This window comes from Mesoplodon densirostris, chromosome 15 (assembly GCF_025265405.1).
Source record: "Mesoplodon densirostris isolate mMesDen1 chromosome 15, mMesDen1 primary haplotype, whole genome shotgun sequence".
NCBI classification, from domain to species: domain Eukaryota; kingdom Metazoa; phylum Chordata; class Mammalia; order Artiodactyla; family Ziphiidae; genus Mesoplodon; species Mesoplodon densirostris.
The window spans coordinates 81669702-81689442 of record NC_082675.1 but is presented as its reverse complement, the minus strand read 5'-3'; positions in this window follow the sequence as shown (position 1 = coordinate 81689442).

Genomic DNA, 19741 nt, shown 5'->3' with positions numbered 1-19741 from the left:
AGCGCTTGATTGACAGTTGTGGTCACCTTGGAAAGTCCTGTGTGACTGCATTAAATGTCCCTTAAACTGTGGTATGTTGAGATTTTATTAATTAACGAAAAAGATGATCATTTTTTCCTCCATGTGGGTTGTATTCATCATGATCACATATTCATTTTCACAATTCCCAGAATAAATATTCTCTGTTTTCTACACTGACTCCATGTGCAGTGATGTTGGAAAAAAAAATTTTGTTTTTAAACTACAAAGGTGCTTTTGAAACAAGTTAAGTTTTTTGACAAGGAAAGATTATTGTTGCATATGCTTTAAGAAACCTTCAACCCAAGACTTGATGTATGAAATAGGTGTACTAGAGAATCATTTTTTAAATTTTTCATATTAAGTAATTTTTAATTTTATGATTACCTGGAACTTTTTAAGTGTAGTTCAGTTTTACATGACGTTTATCTAGTAGGAATTCAGGCTGCTAAACAGATGCTGAGATTAGGATGAAATGTCAATGTGTGACTCCTTTCTGATACTGCTTTTGGGTTGTCCCTGGAGCACAGCCCTGGGGAGCAGTAGAGATGTGTGGTGATGCAGCGGATCCCATTCAGCCTGATGCTGTGCTGCCAGGTTCTGCTTCCAGTCTCAGAGCTGGTCTCTTCACTCACGTAGAACTCTATCTGGTCTGTTTTCTGAATCTGGGTATGAGTTGATCATTTGCAGTTTTCTTGACCTGATTTACTTCTAATCATGTTAAGGAGAGTTCTGAAAAATGGTCATTGAGAAATCAAACTGGGAAAATAATGCATTCTCTGAAGTCTGAGCTACAGTTAGATTGACTTTATTAGTCACGGTGTACTTTGCTGTTACTTATTGTTTGCAGAGTTTTTATTTATCAAATACTCCATTTAATCCCACCAGATACCCCCTTTGACATCAATGCCTTCAAACTACAGTGTTGTATTTTGGGTATGTCAGAGCATCTTAAAATATTTTTGCCATTTTATAATATCAATCTGTGATCTTTCTATGATTGGAGAGTAGATTGACATTTCTAAGCAAATATAACAAAAATTCTCTGGATATGTGATATGTATTTCTATTTATTTATTTATTTTGATATACCCTCCAAACCCATTTGGTCATTCAATACATATAATTTGGAAATCTACTATGATATCAGATGGGAAATCTTGAATCCTGGATACTAATTGCTATGCCTCCTTCACTGAACAGTACCTTACTTTGACAATCAGGAAAATGTTGTTGCTAAATATATAGGGTTGAGGACCTGACTTCCCTGTAGTTTCTGAGGAATTTGTAAGAATTTGTGAATATACCTATTTATATTTTTCTGTTTGTTTCAAAGTATAAGTAAATTTTTTTGAGCACATTGTCTTTTTTTTTTTTTTTTTTAGTCTCTGCTTTATAACAAAATGAATCAGTTATACATATACATCTGTTCCCATATCCCTTCCCTCTTGCGTCTCCCTCCCTCCCACCCTCCCTATCTCACCCCTCCAGGCGGTCACAAAGCACCGAGCTGATCTCCCTGTGCTATGCAGCTGCTTCCCACTATCTATCTACCTTATGTTTGGTAGTGTATATATGTCCATGCCTCTCTCTCACTTTGTCACAGCTTACCCTTCCCCCTCCCCATATCCCCAAGTCCATTCTCAAGTAGGTCTGTGTCTTTATTCCTGTTTTACCCCTAGGTTCTTCATGACATTTTTTTTTCTTAAATTCCATATATATGTGTTAGCATATGGTATTTGTCTTTCTCTTTCTGACTTTCTTCACTCTGTATGACAGACTCTGGGTCTATCCACCTCATTACAAATAGCTCAGGTTCGTTTCTTTTTATGGCTGAGTAATATTCCATTATATATATGTGCCACATCTTCTTTATCCGTTCATCTGATGATGGACACTTAGGTTGTTTCCATCTCTGGGCTATTGTGAATAGAGCTGCAATGAACATTTTGGTACATGTCTCTTTTTGAATTATGGTTTTCTCAGGGTATATGCCTAGTAGTGGGATTGCTGGGTCATATGGTAGTTGTATTTGTAGTTTTTTAAGGAACCTCCATACCGTTCTCCATAATGGCTGTACCAATTCACATTCCCACCAGCAGTGCAAGAGTGTTCCCTTTTCTCCACACCCTCTCCAGCATTTATTGTTTCTAGGTTTTTTGATGATGGCCATTCTGACTGGTGTGAGATGATGTCTCATTGTAGTGTTGATTTGCATTTCTCTAATGATTAATGATGTTGAGCATTCTTTCATGTGTTTGTTGGCAGTCTGTATATCTTCTTTGGAGAAATGTCTATTTAGGTCTTCTGCCCATTTTTGGATTGGGTTGTTTGTTTTTTGGCTACTCTCCATGTTTGGAATACTCTACCCAAAGTATTAGGCTTTCTTTATAAAATATAGAGGAGGGAGAGACACAGAGAGAGAGAGATTATATATAACTCAAAAATCTGAAAATGGAAAAATGCCAGGATTAGACAAAGACTACCTGCAGTGTTAGATGAACAAGCCAAGTCTATGCTAGGTGGAGTTCCCCACATTCTTCTCATGGTTAAATAAGGCAGAAGCCCCTGATCCTAAACAAAGATGACAGCTCTCATATTTTGCCATCAGGAGTGTTTTGAGCAGCCTCAGGTCTCACACACCTGTCTTCATGGCTGCTCTCCTGACTGAACTCTCAGGTGCAACTGCCCAACATTTGTCCATAAGATGCTAGGTTCGGATCTGAATTTTTTGACATTGTTGTTTTCTCTATTTAAAAAATCTAACTCTTCCTACAATGTGCTGACAATATATTCCTAGAAATTGAAGCTCTGTGCTCCAGAGAATGAACATTTTTTTTTAGTGTGAAAATTTGAAATAACAATTTTCCAAGCACATTTCTATGTGTACTTCTAAATATTTTAGTTTATATTGTGAACACTATAATACAAAGACAGGAGCGTATGAAATATATACATACCCTTTTAAAATAATAGAAATAAAACAAATACCCACGTCACTACTATACACGTCAAGAAATAAAATACTGGCAGTGTCTTAGAAAATCAGTATTCCTTCCTTGCTTGCTTGCTGTGTGACCTTGCGTGCAATATTTAGCCTCTCTGTGCCTTGTTTTATGACTTGTAAAATGAGAGATAATAATAGTAATGCCTAAGTCAGAGATGTCATATGTTTGTGCTGAGAACAACTGGCATATACTTAAACATTCTGTAAGTGTTCATTAAAAAAAATTCTCTTTGCATATTGTGTTGCCTTTATCATTTCGTTAGGGGTAAGGTTTGAAAAAAATCCATGTTACAGATATGTTGATATGAAAGAGATACAGCGTCTTCTTTTACATTGGTTCAAGGAGATTTTTAAAACAGGTACCTTGGTTCATATGTAATAGATAAGGATTATTAATAAAAAATGGGTGTGTGAAATTCCTTAACTATGGTTTTAAGTGAAAATGTAAGTTACAGAAGAGTAGATTTAGAAGATAGTATTCAGAACATCTTGGTAAATTGTTTTTACTTCTAAGTACTTTGATTGTACTTATGTAGTAATACTTCACTTAATGTACACTTAAAATATGTCAAATAAGTCATTGATACTTTTGTTGCATCTTTAACAGAGTATCTATAGAAACTGTACTGTGCTTGAGAAAGTGAATTTCACATGCAGTTAAACTACTTTAAATTTTCATTTCAGAATAATTTTATTTATGTCTCAGTTGAAAATCAATTTTATTTGATTGATTGTGGCAATTCAACAATTTAATTACTAACAGATTCTATTCTTTCTGAAAAACACAGGTGAAAGCTAAAGTTTATCATTTTTTCAAGCTTTCATCTTTCTGATCCTATCTTGTCTTGATTTGAAGACTCCAGTTTCCTGATGCATTTGAGAGCATTGTCACTAAGTGTTTTATATGGATATACTTAGCATGATATTAATGGCAATGATGTGGAAAAGAGACAGTGTATTGGCAACATTTTTAGACATGCAAAACTGCATTGTCCATTTACTAAGATAATCTGTGTTAAGACACTTAAGATAATTCACACACCATAAGCATTCTATTTGAAATATTATTATTATTTTTTAAGATGTAGGGGGAAAAACTCCCAGCATAACACATAAATAGCTGGTAAGTGCAGCTTGAAGAAAGCTGAAGAGATCTAGCCTAGTGTATATTCCAGTTATATAGAATGGCCCCTGACTCATGAGAAGAGGCAACATTAGCCAAATGTTCTTGCCATCTTGTAATTAAATAAAGTAAAGGCACCATGCTTAGTCAGGAGAAAGATGGAGGACAGAAGAGTAGATGTTAGGGTGTCAGCCACTAGATGGAGAGTTAGTTCTTAGCCTGGTTGCCATGACCAGCTCTGAGACTCCCTAAACTGATTTAGTATTTATCTCCCTTTTATATATATTTTTCCCCTTGTTCTCTCCAGTCCCTTAGGTATCCCTCAGTATAATTACATACAGTTTGCACAGAGAGGCTACCAGCATATCTATCAGCACATGTGAGGACTGTTAAAGTCATCTGAAGAGGGGAAAATATGCTTAAATCCCACATGCTGAGACTAAATGATAGGCCATAACAACCGTTCACACCAATTCTTGCCCATTCCTTGTATTTTTTTTCTTTTGAACGAGATTATAGTTACTGGTAATCAACACAGATCCCTGAGGGAAGGATGCAGTGAGGAGAAAGCTATTGTTTTCTTCAGGATTCAAACAGCATCAAATAAAAAGCCGAGAACCAGCACACATAGTTCCACATAGAAAAATCGGTGGTCTGACCTAGATAATTGTGTCAGCAACCAGGATAACAACAACAGGAACAACAAAGTGACTGAATGCATAAAAATGCAACAATTCAAGCCACAATTATCAATGATAACCTTTTCACATACAGCTTTTAATGCGAGATGTAGAGTCTAAAGGTAACTAAATGTGAGTTCTCCTGTAAGTAATGACATTAGAAACGAAGGTTGCAAATAGAACTAAATGTTAATATATGCAGGTCTATGCACCTCATCTTCAAAAGAATTCACTTTTTTTATTGAGACACAGCAATTGTGTGACAGAGCCTTGTCAACTGAAGAACTTAATAGTGGCAATTACCTTTTATAAAGAATCATAATACACCTTGAAGTCAAAACTCATATGCTTTTTTGAGCAGAAGAAAGGTATTGGGATGCTTTGAATGTTTAAGAAGTATTGCTTCTTATATGAATATATTTAAAGTGCAAACTTTGAAGATGCTGGGCTATAAGAATAACTGAGTCAGAGGAGATAGACTAGCAAACCCACAGTTAGATTACAGTGTGGTAAGTGTCAAAGCAGGGATGCTTAAGGGAGAGAACTTCACTCGCTTTAGGGCCAGAGGAGATGGCTAAGCTGAATTCTAAAGAGGAGGTATGTGATGAAGTGTAGAAGCTGCAGCGTTGAGAACAGGGAAGGATGTTCAGAGAACTGCAGATCCTTTGCAGTAAAGGACCCGAGGAAGGCATGTCCGGGAGAGTTTTGGGAAAAATAGAGGCTAGGTCAGTAAGAAGAAAGAGGTACACTTTATATACTGCCTTTCTTCCTTTTTGTATCACACTTTTAACATGTCTTTGTTTCTGAGAATGGTAGAAGATCAATCTTAGACCCTGTATCCCTTTGTGCTAATTAGACCAACTCCCCTGTGTACTCATACAGTCATTCAGTATCATAGTTACTTAGTCGTCGTTTTTTTCTTAGGTTTTCACTCCTGACATTCAATGGCAGGTGCTAGAAGCTGCCTGTGAGGCATGAGTGACACGAAAAAGGCAAAAACAGCGTTAGTAGCCTGAGTAAAGTGTCTGTTTGGAGTCCCAAAGCAGTTTATTCTTTGGATTTTTGCAGATGTGTGTGAGGATTTTAGTGTGTTAGGTGAGAATGAGAATCATTCTGAAAAAAAAAATATGGTGCTTAGTTTCAGAGAATGATGACTCTTCAGGATTCATGAAGGCAGTTTCTCTTTTAGGGTGATGACAGCTTAAAATTAAAGCTATTATTTTTCTACTAGATGCATATCTGGTCTATTAATTATGCATTCAACATGTCATGTGCAAAATGAGCTAAGGGATAAGGATTAATGGATCAAGAAAATCACAGCTGTAAATAATAAAAATATCTTCTTAAATTGTTTCATAATTTTATGCTGACTTTAATGTAACATTTTTATTAAATATGTTTTTACCCAGAAAAATTGCAGCTCAAAAGTAAACATCAATGCATTGTGATCATAGCCAGGAATAACCACTCAAAATATATTCTTGTATAAATTGAGCAACTTTCTGTATAGTTGGCATTTCTTTCTACCAGACCTGTTAGACATTCATCAAAGCCCATCCCTACTCAGCACACAGTAATTTGCTGTGGGATATCAGACACTTTCAGGCTGACCATCTGCCGTGTTGGTGTCATCTAGAACTGGTCTCTACCAATAGGGTAGCCCCTAAATACACGCGACAAGTATTGAGTACTTGAAAAGCAGTCCAAATTGAGATTTAAGTGTAAAATATACTCTGGATTTCAAAGACTTTGTAAAAAGCAGAAATGTAAAAAATCTCATTAATAATTGTTTATATTCATTACATCTTACAATGATAACATTTTGAATATATATAACATTGGATATGTATAATATTTTGGATATATTATTAAAATTCGTTTTACCTGTTTCTTTTTACTATTTTAAATATGGCTACTAGAAACCTTGAAATTCCTAGGTTAGCTCACATTTGTGGTTCACATTATTTTATTTTATTTTTTTGATGTGGACCATTTTTTAAAGTCTTTATTGAATTTGTTACAATATTGCTTCTGTTTTTCATTATGTTTTAGTTTTTTGGCTGCAAGGCATGTGGGATCTTAGCTCCCCAACCAGGGATCGAACCCACACCACCTGTATTGGAAGGTGAAGTCTTACCCACTGGACTGCCAGGGAAGTCCCTTACATTATACTTTTATTGGGTAGCACCTATCTGAGATGTTTTTGTTGGGTAATTACATGGATGCACTGTGTTTTCCCCTGATTTTAGAGGCAACATTATCATTTACAAAATTATCACCTGTATTTCACAGTTACCTCATATGGACCTTATGAATCTATTTCTCTCTTAGCCAAATTAATTCTTTCAGGAGAGCTTTCTAAGAAAGTTTTTCTGTTATAGACTTTTGAGAGTTTCATTATTAATAATATCTTCATTTAACCCTTTCATTTAAATAAAAATTGTTTGGATACAAAATTATATATTCAAAGTTACTTTCTTTTTTTATTTTTTGAATTTTATTTTTTATACAGCAGGTTCTTATTATTTATCCATTTTATACATATTAGGGTATAAATGTCAATCCCAATCTCCGAATTCATCACAGCACCACCACCTCACCCTGCCACTTTCCTCCCTTGGTGACCATATATTTATTCTCTACATCTGTGGCTCAATTTCTGCCCTGCAAACCAGTTCATCTGTACCATTTTTCTAGGTTCCACATATATGCGTTAATATATGATATTTCTTTTTCTCTTTCTGACTCACTTCACTCTGTATAACAGTCTCTATATGCATCAACGTCTCTACGAATGACGCAATTTTGTTCTTTTTATGGCTAATATTCCATTGTATATATGTACCACATCTTCTTTATCCATTCGTCTGCTGTTGGGCACTTAGGTTGCTTCCATGACCTGGCTATTGTAAATAGTGCTGCAATGAACATTGGGGTGCATGTGTCTTTCTGAATTATGGTTTTCTCTGGGTATGTGCCCAGTAGTGGGATTGCTGGATCATATGGTAATTCTATTTTTAGTTTTTTAAGGGACCTCCATACTGTTCTCCATAGTGGCTGTATCAATTTATATTCCAACCGACAGGGCAAGAGGGTTCCCTTTTCTCCACACCCTCGCCAGCATTTGTTGTTTGTAGATTTTCTGATGATGCCCATTCTAACTGGCATGAGGTGATACCTCACCGTAATTTTGATTTGTGTTTCTCTAATAATTAGTGATGTTGAGCAGCTTTTCATGTGCTTCTTGGCCATCTGTATGTCTTCTTTGGAGAAATATCTATATAGGTCTTCTACCCATTTTTGGATTGGATTGTTTGATTTTTTAATATTGAACTGCATGAGCTGTTTATATATTTTGGAGATTAACCCTTTGTCCATTGATTCATTTTCAAATATTTTCTCCCATTCTGAGGGTTGTCTTTTTGTCTTCTTTGTGGTTCCCTTTGCTTTGCAGAAGCTTTTAAGTTTCATTAGGTCCCATTCATTTATTTTTGTTTTTATTTCCATTACTCTAGGAGGTGGATCAAAAAAGATCTTGCTGTGACTTATGTCAAAGAGTGTTCTTCCTATGTTTTCCTCTAAGAGTTTTATAGTGTCGGGTCTTACATTTAAATCTCTAATCCATTCTGAGTTTATTTTTGTGTATGGTGTTAGGGAGTGTTCTAATTTCATTCTTCTACATGTAGCTGTCCAGTTTTCCCAGCACCACTTATTGAAGAGACTGTCTTTTCTCCACTGTATATCCTTGCCTCCTTTGTCATAGATTAGTTGACCATAGGTGCGTGGGTATATCTCTGGGCTTTCTATCCTGTTCCATTGATCTATATCTCTGTTTTTGTGCCAGTACCATATTGTTTTGATTACTGGAGCTTTGTAGTGTAATCTGAAGTCAAGGAGTCTGATTCCTCCAGCTCTGTTATTTTCCCTCAGACTGCTTTGCCTATTCGGGGTCTTTTGTGTCTCCATACACATTTTAAGATTTTTTGTTCTAGTTCTGTAAATAATGCCATTGGTAATTTGATAAGGATTGCATTGAATCAGTAGATTGCTTTGGGTAGTATAGTCACTTTCACAATGTTGATTCTTCCAATCCAAGAGCATGGTATATCTCTCTATCTGTTTGTATCATATTTAATTTCTTTCATCAGTGTCTTACACTTTTCTGAATACAGGTCTTTTGTCTCCCTAGGTAGGTTTATTCCTTGGAATTTTATTCTTTTTGTTGCAATGGTAAATGGGAGTGTTTCCTTAATTTCTCTTTCAGAATTTTCATCATTAGTGTATAGGAATGCAAGAGATTTCTGTGCATTACTTTTGTATCCTCCTACTTTACCAAATTCATTGATTAGCTCTAGTAGTTTTCTGGTAGCATCTTTAGGATTCTCTATGTATAGTATCATGTCATCTGCAAACAGTGACAGTTGTACTTCTTCTTTTCCAATTTGTATTCCTTTTATTTCTTTTTCTTCTCTGATTGCCATGGCTAGGACTTCAAAAACTATGTTGAATAATAGTGGTGATAGTGGATATCCTTGTCTTGTTCCTGATCTTAGAGGAAATGCTTTCTGTTTTTCACCATTGAGAATGATGTTTGCTGTGGGTTTGTCGTATATGGCCTTTATTATGTTGAGGTAGGTTCCTTCCATGCCCACTTTATGGCGAATTTTTATCATAAATGTGTGTTGAATTTTGTCAAAAGCTTTTTCTGCATCTATTGAGATGATCATATGGATTTTCTTCTTCAATTTGTTAATATGGTGTACCACATTGATTGATTTGCATACATTGAAGAATCTTTGCATCCCTGGGATAAATCACACTTGATTGTGGTGTATGATCCTTTTAATGTGTTGTTGGATTCTGTTTCCTAGTATTATGTTGAGGATTTTTACATCTATAGTTATCAGTGATATTGGTCTGTAATTTTCTTGTTTTGTAGGATCTTTGTCTGGTTTTGGTATCAGGGTGATGGTGGCCTCATGGAATGAGTTTGGGAGTGTTCCTTCCTCTGCAATATTTTGGAAGAGTTTGAGAAGGATGGGTGTTAGCTCTTCTCTAAATGTTTGACAGAATTCACCTGTGAAGCCATCTGGTCCTGGACTTTTGTTTGTTGGAAGATTTTTAATCACAGTTTCAATTTCATTACTTGTGATTGTTCTGTTTATATTTTCTGTTTCTTCCTGCTTCAGTCTTGAAAGGTTATACCTTTCTAAGAATTTGTCCATTTCTTCCAGGTTGTCCATTTTATTCACATAGAGGTGCTTGTAATAGTCTCTTAGGATGCTTTGTATTTCTGCGGTGTCTGTGGTAACTTCTTTTTCATTTCTAATTTTATTGATTTAGTCCTCTCCCTCTTTTTCTTGATGAGTCTGGCTAATGGTTTATCAATTTTGTTTATCTTCTCAAAGAACCAGCTTTTAGTTTTATTGATCTTTGCTATTGTTTTCTTTGTTTCTATTTCATTTATTTCTGCTCTGATCTTTATGATTTCTTTCCATCTGCTAACTTTGGGTTTTGTTTGTTCTTCTTTCTCTAGTTCCTTTAGGTGTAAAGTTAGATAGTTTTTTTGAGATAGTTCTTGTTCCTTGAGGTAGGCTTGTATTGCTATAAACTCCCCTGTTAGAGCTGGTTTTGCTGCATCCCATAGGTTTTGGATCATTGTGTTTTCATTGTCATTTGTCTCTAGGTATTTTTTGATTTCCTCTTTGATTTCTTCAGTGATCTCTTGGTTATTTAGTACTTATTGTTTAGCCTCCATGTGTTTGTGTTTTTTATATTTTTTCCCTGTAATTGATTTCTAATCTCATAGCGTTGTGGTCCGAAAAGATGCTTGATATTATTTCAATTTTCTTAAATTTACTGAGGCTGAATTTATGACCCAAGATGTGATCTATCCTGGAGCATGTTCCGCGAGCACTTGAGAAGAAAGTGCTTTTGGATGGAATGTTCTATAAATATCGATTAAATCTATCTGGTCTATTGTGTCATTTAAAGCTTGTGTTTTCTTATTAATTTTCTGTTTGGATGATCTGTGCATTGGTGTAAGTGAGGTGTTAAATTTCTCTCACTATTATTGTGTTACTATCGATTTCCTCTTTTAGAGCTGTTAGCAGTTGCCTTATGTATTGAGGTGCTCCTATGTTGGCAGCATATATATTTGTAATTGTTATATCTTCTTCTTGGATTGATCCCTTCATCATTATGTAATGTCCTTATTTGTCTCCTGTAACATTCTTTATTTCAAAGTCTGTTTTATCTGATATGAATATTGCTACTCCAGCTTTCTTTTTATTTCCATTTGCATGGAATATCTTTTTCCATCCCCTCACTTTCAGTCTGTATGTGTCCCTAGGTCTGAAGTGGTCTCTTGTAGACAGCATATATGGGTCTTGTTTTTGTATCCATTCAGCGACCCTGTGTCTTTTGGTTGGAGCATTTAATCTATTCATGTTTAAGGTAATTATCGATATGTATGTTCCTATTAGCATTTCCTTAATTGTTTTGGGTTTGTTTTTGTATGTCCTTTTCTTTTCTTGTATTTCCCACTTAGAGAAGTTCCTTTAGCATTTATTGTAGAGCTGGTTTCATGGTGCTAAATTCTCTTAGCTTTTGCTTGTCTGTAAATCTTTTGATTTCTCCATCAAATCTGATTGAGATCCTTGCTGGGTAGAGTAATCTTGGTTGTAGTTTCTTCCCTTTCATCACTTTAAATATGTCCTGCCACTCCCTTCTGGCTTGTAGAGCTTCTGCTGAGAAATCAGCTGTTAAGCTTATGGGAGTTCCATTGTATGTTGTTTGTCATTTTTCCCTTGCTGCTTTCAATATATTTTTCTTTGTCTTTAATTTTTGCCAATTTGATTACTATGTGTCTCGGTGTGTTTCTCCTTGGGTTTATCCTGTATTGGACTCTCTGCACTTCCTGAGCTTGCTGAGTGTTTCCTTTCCCATGTTAGGTAAGTTTTTGACTTTAATCTCTCAGATATTTTCTTGGGTCCTTTCTCTCTCTCTTCTCCTTCTGGGACCCCTATAATGCAAATGTTGTTACGTTTAATGTTGTCCCAGAGGTCTCGTAGGCTGTCTTCATTTCTTTTCATTCTTTTTTCTTTATTCTGTTCCATCGCTTTGAATTCCACCATTCTGTCTTCCAGGTTACTTATTCGTTCTTCTGCCTCAGTTATTCTGCTACTGGTTCCTTCTAGTATATTTTTCATTTCAGTTATTGTATTATTCATCTCTGTTTGTTTGTTCTTTAATTCTTCTAGGTCTTTGTTAAACATTTCTTGCATCTTCTCGATCTTTGCCTCCACTCTTTTTCTGAGGTTCTGGATCATCTTCACTATCATTATTCTGAATTATTTTTCTGGAAGGTTCCATATCTCCACTTCGTTTGGTTGTTTTTCTGGGGTTTTATCTTTTTCCTTCATCTGGTACACAGCCCTCTGGCTTTTCATCTTGTCTATCTTCTATCTTTCTGTGAATGTGGTTTTTGTTTGGCAGGCTCAGGATTGTAGTTCTTCTTGCTTGTGCTGTCTGCCCTCTGGTGGATGAGGCTATCTAAGAGGCTTGTGCAAGTTTCCTGATGGGAGGGACTGGTGGGTAGAGCTGGCTGTTGCTCTGGTGGCAAGAGCTCAGTAAACCTTTAATCCACTTGTCTGATGATGGGTGGGGCTGGGTTCCCTCCTTGTTGGTTGTTTGGCCTGAGGTGATGCAACAGTGGAGCCTATCCAGACTCTTTGGTGGGGCTAATGGTGGACTTTGGGAGGGCTCATGCCAATGGGTTCTTCACAAAACTTCTGCTGCCAGTGTCCTTGTCCTCACGTTGAGCCACAGCCACCCCCCACCTCTGCAGGAGACCCTCCAACACTAGCAGGTAGCTCTGGTTTAGTCTCCTATGGTGTCACTGCTCCTTCCCCTGGGTCCCAATGCATACACTACTTTGTGTGTGCCCTCCAAGCATGGAGTCTCTGTTTCCCCCAGTCCTGTTGAAGTCCTTCAATCAAATCTCACTAGCCTCCAAAGTCTGATTCTCTGGGAATTCCTCCTCCCGTTGCCGGACCCCCAGGTTGGGAAACCTGGTGTTGGGCTCAGAACCTTCACTCCAGTGGGTGGACCTCTGTGTTGTAAGTGTTCTTCAGTGTGTGAGTCACCCACCCAGCAGTTATGGGATTTAATTTTATTGTGATTGCACCCCTCCTCCGGTCTCATTATGGCTTCTCCTTTGTTTTTGGAATGTGGGGTATCTTTTTTGGTGAGTTCCAGTGTCTTCCTGTCGATGATTGTTCAGCAGTTATTTGTGATTCTGGTGCTCTTGCAAGAGGGAGTGAGAGCATGTCCTTCTACTCCGCTGTCTTGAACCCAAAGTTATTTTCCTTTAACACTTTTTTTGTCTCTCCACAATGCTTGCACAATTTTTACAATTTTTTTAATGTCCTTTAGCATTCTTATTGCTTCTGCTGTAGTTCCAACTTTGGGTTCAGTGAAGGGATTTAGCTTCTAGGGTTGGATCACCATTTTCCTAATTAATTTTTACTGGCTCTTTTATTTTACTCTCTTAATAGCTCAGATGGAATTTCAGTTGATCCTTTCATGGCTGTTGGTCAAAATGAGTAATTCTTGACTCTTAAGAGAAGAAGGGTCTATCTTACCTAAAAAGTGTTGCAACCACAAATGTTGGAAATACAGGTTTCTTGAATGCTTTAACTGTCTCTTGGTGAACTTTCACTTTTGTTCTACCCACGATTCTATCTTACCTCATTTTTTCTTGTTTAAATATTATTAGCAATGACCATAATCATGATATCATATTTCACGTTTGGATGTAAACATTTAGTATTAACTATACATATTATTCCTTTGGCCAAATATGTTTGTTATTATATTTTGCATTCAATATATATGTCTGTCCAGATACATGTCTATTAAATATATCTGGACATATATCTAGACATATATCTAGAGAGATATTCAAATAGCACATATATATTGGATATATATATTTAATAGACATATGTGTGATGAGACAAATATATACATATATATGTGCTATTTGATTATTTCTCTAAAAAATGATTTAAAAGATTCATACTTTACCTAGTATTTACCTAGTGCAGACTGAGTATCTTGCTGGACTTCTATTCATTTTTGAGGCTTATATTGTACCTAATGAAAAATAGAGCAATTACTTATGCTTTTCTAGTAAACAGTATCTGAATGCAACTATGTATATGTAAACAAAAATATAGTCTTTCAGATTTGTATCAAAAAATATATAGTCTTTCAGATTTGTATCAAATTTAAAATGCATTTTGACTTTAAAATATAAAGTCAAATACATTCATGATTAATGTACATAGATACTTTTTTTATATTCATTTCTTTGTTTTATTTTTTAGATTCCACATATAAGTGATAACATACAGCATTTGTCTTTGTCTGACTTATTTCATTAAGTATAATACCCTCCACATCCATTCATGTTGTTGTAAATGGCAAAATTTCATTCTTTATTATGGATCAGTAGTATTCCATTGTGTGTGTGTGTGTGTGTGTGTGTGTGTGTGTGTATGTGTATGTGTATGTATACCACATCTTCTTTATCCATTCATCTGTTGATGGGCACCTAGGTTGCTTCCATATCTTGGATATTGTAAATAATGCTGCTATGAACATTGATGTGCATGTATCTTTTTGAATTAGCGCTTTCATTTTCTTCAGATATATACCCAGGAGTGGAATTGCTGGATCATATGGTAGTTCTATTTTTAGTTTTTTGAGGAACCTCCACACTGTTTTTCATAATGGCTGCACCAATTTACATTCCCACCAACAGTGTACAAGGGTTGCCTTTTCTCAACATTTGCTATTTATGGTTTTTTTGATGATAGCCTTTCTGACAGGTGTGAGGTGATACGTCATTGTGGTTTTGATTTGCATTTCTGTGATGATTAGCAATATTGAGCATCTTTTCATGTGCCTGTTGGTCATCTGTATGTCTTTGGGAAAATGTCTATTCAGGTTTTCTGCCCATTGTTGAATCAGTTTTTTTTTTTTGATACTGAGTTGTATGAACTGTTCATATATTTTGGATATTAACCCCTTATAGGTTATATTATTTGCAAATATTTTCTCCCATTCAGTAGGTTGTCTTTTCATTTTGTTGATGGTTTCCTTCACTGTGCAAAAACTTCTAAGTTCAGTTAGGTCCCAGTTGTTTATTTTGCTTTTGTTTCTTTTGCCTAAGGAGACAGATCCAAAAACTATTGCAGTGATTTATGTTAAAGACTGATCAGCCTATGTTTCCTTCTTGGAGTTTCCTTCTGTCTGATCTTACATTTAGGTCTTTAATCCATTTTGAGTTTATTTTTATGTGTGGTGTGAGAAAATGTTCTAATTTCATTCTTTTATGTGTAGCTGTCCAGTTTTCTCAGCACAATTTATTGAGCACACTGTCTTTTTCCCATTGTATATTATTGCTTCCTTTGTTGTAGATTAATTGACCGTAAGTGAATGGGTTTATTTCTAGGCCCTTTATTCTGTGCCATTGATCTATGTGTCTGTTTTTTTATCAGTACTATACTGTGTGAATTACTGTAGTTTTGTAGTATAGTCTGACAGCAGAGAGTGTGGTAACTCCAGCTCTGTTCTTCTTTCTCAAGATTGCTTTGGCAAGAATATATATTTTAATCTCATATTATGCACTGCTAATGTTGGAATATTATAGTGGAATATATTAATATGGATATTATCTCATCTGATAATCCATTCCTATTTACTTACCCTGTTTTTATTTTAAATATTACATTTACCATTATGCTAAGCAAATAATTACATTTCTCTCATAACATTTCTCTCATAAAAAAACTCTCTACAAAGCCATCACTAATTAACTAATCACACAATTATTTCTTTCTTCTCAGAATTCTGCATTAACTTCTTGCACCCCATGCCTATATATATATATTTTTTTTGATGCATTGCTTTTCCAACAGTACTATAAGCAGCTAGATGTTTGAATAATGACCATGTTTTACACAGTATTTTGGGCTATTGTAATATATTTAGGAGTTCAGTTATTTGTATGGTAGATTCTTAATAACTTCATGTTATTATATGATTTTTATGCATCAATTAATGTCATATAAATTTTCTTCTTTAACTTATTGATATGGTGAATTACATTGATAGATTTTTTGAATGGTGAACCTGCCTTGCAAAGCTGGATAAATCCCACTTGGGTATGTTGTATAATTATTTTTATTTTTATTTTTATTTTTATTATTTTTTTTTTGTGGTACGCGGGCCTCTCACTGCTGTGGCCTCTCCCGTTGCGGAGCACAAGCTCCGGATGCGCAGGCTCAGCGGCCATGGCTCACAGGCCCAGCCGCTCCGCGGCATGTGGGATTTTCCCGGACCGGGGCACGAACCCGCTTCCCCTGCATCGGCAGGCGGACTCTCAACCACTGCGCCACCAGGGAAGCCCTGTATAATTATTTTTATACTGCTTGATTTGACTTACAAATATTTTGTTGAACTTTTAAATATCTAAGTTCATGAGAAATTTTGGTCTGTAGTTTTCATCCATTGCACTGTCATTTTCTGGTATTGAGACTGAGGTAACATTGGCCTCATAAAGTAAATTGAGAAAGATTCCCTCCTTTTTTATTTTATGGGAAACTTGATTAAAATTGGTAACAATTCTTCTTTAAATGCATGGTAGACTTCTTTATCAACCACCACTTGTTTTTGTAAATAAAGTTTTATTAGAACACAGCCATGCTCATTTATTTACTTATTGTTTATGGCTGCTTTGATGTTACAATGGCAGAGATGAATATTTGCAGCAGAAACTTTGCTCAGAAATTATAAAAATATTCACTAGCTGTCCGTTTGTAGATAAATATTTGCCATCCTCTGATTTAAACCATTTTTCCCATCCAGACTTTTCATTATGATAAGCAAATTAATTTTTTTGGTCCTGACCTGTCTTTTGATGAAGGAAATGATCTGAAGCAAATGATCAGTAGGAGAGAAAGCGAATAATTAGAACTCTTAACAGTTCAGTGACAGGACTACCAACATCTAAATAATTTAGGATTTGTTATTTTGCCATTTGTGATACAAGTTTCTCCCCCAGTGTCTCAGGAGGCTATAGCATCAGTGTCTTTTGGAATGCCTATGAAAATTTAAATTTGGAAATGGACACCACATTAAAGCTGAGTCATCTCAGCAGAGTACTTGAAGATTGGTATTAATATGCACCCACAGATCCCTCAATGGTACTTACTGGAAACATACTTTCATTCCATCTCTGAATCCAGTAAACTAAAACAACTTACTGTTAGCTCTGCCCTTGGTGTGAAAGCTCAGTTTCCTATTTGTTCTCCTCTGGTGCTTCGTTTTCTATTCCCTAATGTGATTTTATTACTACAAATCTTTCTTGAGCTGTCAGATAAAATGGATTGTGCCAAGGTCTCTGAATCAGACAATTTCTCTGCCTGAACTTGCAGCTTCAGCTTAAGTTGTTCCAGTTGCCCCTTTCATGCCTTTTGAGCCTCCACTCAAGCTGATTAATTTTTATTCTTTTATCTGTTTATGGGAGAAGAACATTGTCAGTTGTTGGGAATTTTCGTAATGACCCTGAAATCTCTCTTTGATTTTACTTGTGCTCTTAAATCTTGCATTTCCTTGCATGTATATTTTCCATCTGGTTTTATTATAAACCTCACTATGGCTAGTTATATGCAGATCACACATCCCAGAAATCACATCCAAGCATTCCCCTAATTTCCTCAATACTAGTGGTCTAGGAGGAGCTATAAATTGTGCTGAAAAGAAGAGGGGAGATTGGCTAGTAGCCAGTTGGGAAATGCTAGTCAAAAAAATCTCAAAGACAAATATTTTGGTAAAAGTTGGAAATAAGATAAAATTTATATTCTGTTTTGGACCTTCAAAGACCCTGCTGTTTATACTATATATTGACCAGTTCTTCCTTTGCCATGATAGTTTTGCCATTATCTAAATGTGTTGTGAGATTTTTTTCAAAAATTTTCTAAGGTGTATTATCTATGGGGACGTGAATTTACAGAAATGACCATTTTGTTTATGTGATTTCTGTAGAAGCACTTTGCAAAAACTCATTCCATAACTAAGTTGAGAATTTTAAATGAACAAAGGAAAATCCCTGAACCACCAATTCTTTGTCACACTGGTTTAACTTGCAAATTTTGCTCACTAATAAGAATGCCAAGTCATTATTCAAAGGGTATTGTCCTATTTTACATATAATTTTAACATGCATGAGTATTTGATTTTATGTCCTACAGCAAATTAAATATAGAAATTTATATCTACTGTAACCAATCAATTATATTGGTTGCAATGAGAAGTTAAAAACAAAGGAAAAGACGATAAATGAAGACAAGTACTCATGCATCCCCCCCACACTAACACATTTCAACACAGACACACATGTGCCCACACAGCACGTGTAACACCCACCTATAAACATCCAACTTAATGCACAGATACTCTTTCAAACACACACACACACACACACACACACACACACACCCCAATCCCAGTATACACGCAATACCTCATCTTAATATATATACTATTCTAAATCCCAACATGCACGTAGATAATACACCCAAACACTATACATAAATACACAGACCACAACCAATATAAACATACACATATTATTCACAACCCCAACACATACACCTTTTAATACACACACATATCAATATTCACATGCATCAGCACACCTACTCTCTTCTCTCCCCAACCCACCTTGAAATTACCATTTTATTCCATATTTCCTCCACTCTTCCCACCCCCCTTCCCACTCATGCACCCTGTTTCATATATATTCCACATCAATCACCCACACACTCCCATCCCATTATCCACACACAAGCCTAAATGAATACATACACATAAAATTTGGAGAATGACTAATATCCCTACAAACTTTAAGGAAATCCTTTCAAGGGTATTATAGTATAAATCAGCATATGATCATAAGCTGAGGATCCAGAAAGATTACATCACATTCATTCTTTTTTATTTTAGAAGATAAGAGAATATTTAATATGTTTCAGGAAGATTCCCATTAAACCTGTGACATAACAAAACATTGTAATGATTAAAAATCCATAGGGAAAATTTCAACTATCCAGAATGGCATATTTCTTAAGATTTTCAATTTGCTGATTATTATTTTTTGGATAATCATAGATCCTTTCTTGCACTCTAATAATCACACCATTTATATCTCAACCCCTTCCTACCATTATAGGGTGACCATACAATGAGAACATTTTTAGTTCAAAAGGGGAAGCTAGTTGTAACTTTGCCTTGACAACAGAGATAACTCAGAGCTCTCTAGGAAAGACTGTGATCACCCTTCTTATGCAGAGGTTGAAGATACTCTCTTTACTTCATCATTTTCCATTCACTGTTGAGCCCACTCTAATCTGGGTCTTTTCCTCTACACTCTGTAAAAATTACTTTTTGTGATGCTCATCCAATGTCTTAATGAGGCAAATATCCAATGAATACATTTTTCAATTTCTTGACCTCACAGTTGAATATTTCATCCTTGAAATACATCTTTCTTTTTGGCTTCATGATATCACACTTTACTGCCTTTCTTCTTCCTTTCTAGGTCATTCTCTTCAGGCTCTTCCTTCTCTACTTTATTGATACATTCTGGAGTATCCTTGGACCTTGTTCTTAGACTACATTTTTGTTTTCTCCCTGTCTTTGCTCCCATGGTTATCTCACGCACTTTTTGCAGTTCAATGTGATCCCCCTAATGCCAGTTACCACCAAACTTATGTCTCTGTCCCAGAAAGTTACTGAGGTCTAGCCATGTGTGTCCACCTTCACTTGGATGTCTTGTATGCA